Raw genomic sequence first — 1,466 nt, forward strand, 5'->3', positions numbered from 1 at the left:
CTATCAGGAGTCCCCCTTTTAATTGAGCATTAAGTTGTAGTTGAGTGTCTAAAGCTTGTGCCACATTGGAGGACAAATTATTAAGAACGTGAGCTGTTTGAACTGTATGACTCATTGCTATTGCTGCGGTGGTGGCTCCCTTGGCAGCCAACGCTATAGCAGTAACGATGGCTGCAGTTACCCCAAAATCTCTTGTCTGTCTAATAAGGATCAGAGCATTGGGAGTCCCAACAGGAACTGGGATCCATTGGGGCATGTGGGAAATAATAGCGTAACTGTATTCGCTAGCATTCCAGCATTGGATATAGAAGCATGTTTCATTAATACACTGGGTTGGAGTGGAATTTGTTACGATGAATAGAAAAGGGGGGTAAACACAAACGGGAGTGAGACTATATGTTATAGTCTTATTTTCTCTTCCTTGTTCATTAATAGTTTTGAAACAGAGGGTTCACTCTAAACTAAAAGTTCTGTTCTCTCCAATGGGGGCTAGGTCCTTATCCAAAGGAAGGTATGGAAGTTGCAGGGACTTATTGGAAGTAAAGAGGAGAGGATACAACCTGGCGTCAAAGCGAACTGGCATTGGTCTCAGATACACAGACAGGATTCCCCATCTCTCATCTGCCATCACTTGGTGCAGCAGCAGCAGGGGTAGTAGTACTATCCTCGTTGTCAGCGTTGCTCCTCCCATTGTCACTCTGGTCATCTGGCTTGACTCTTCTCACTAGTCGCTCCAGCACCCAAATAGGGTAGTGGTGATCCTGTGGAAACACACAAACAGCACCTCGTGCCCAAGTGAGCACGGGATCCGGTCCGTGCCAGCGACCTGACAGGGTATCCTTCCATTTAACCATGCCCTTATTGGCTCCATAAGGTGCAGAATGTCTTTGTGCTGCGGAACATCCTTGGGCATCCAAAGTTAAAAAATTGAGAGTAAAGAGGGCCAAGGAAAATCTCTTCTGTGGGGTGCGGCCATAGCCTATTCCCCCTTTATGTTTTGAGAGACATTCCTTAAGCGTGTGATGAGCACGCTCCACAATGCCTTGGTCTTGCGGGTTATATGGTAATCCATGTAGGAGTTGCACCTCCATTTGCTGGCAGAAAGCGGTGACTTGTGTGCCCGTGTAAGCTGGCCCATTGTCTGTCTCGAGTATTTGTGGTTTTCCCCAAGCGGCCCAGGCTGCTAGGCAATGTGATATCACATGGCAAGCCTTTTCCCCGGTCAAGGCAGAAGCATGAACAATTCCTGAACTGGTATCTATAGATACATGTACATATCTGAGCCTCCCAAACTCTGAAATATGGGTTACATCCATCTGCCATAATTTTAAGGGCAATAAGCCCCGGGGATTTACACCATGGGTCAGGGAAGGCTGGTGAATGACACATTGAGGACACCCGAGTACAACCTGATGCGCATCAGCTCGGGAGAGGGAAAATTTTTGTTATAAAGTTCTTGCATTTAC

The sequence above is a fragment of the Octodon degus genome, unplaced genomic scaffold (assembly GCF_000260255.1).
Source record: "Octodon degus isolate 3935 unplaced genomic scaffold, OctDeg1.0 scaffold00038, whole genome shotgun sequence".
Classification (NCBI taxonomy): Eukaryota; Metazoa; Chordata; class Mammalia; order Rodentia; family Octodontidae; genus Octodon; species Octodon degus.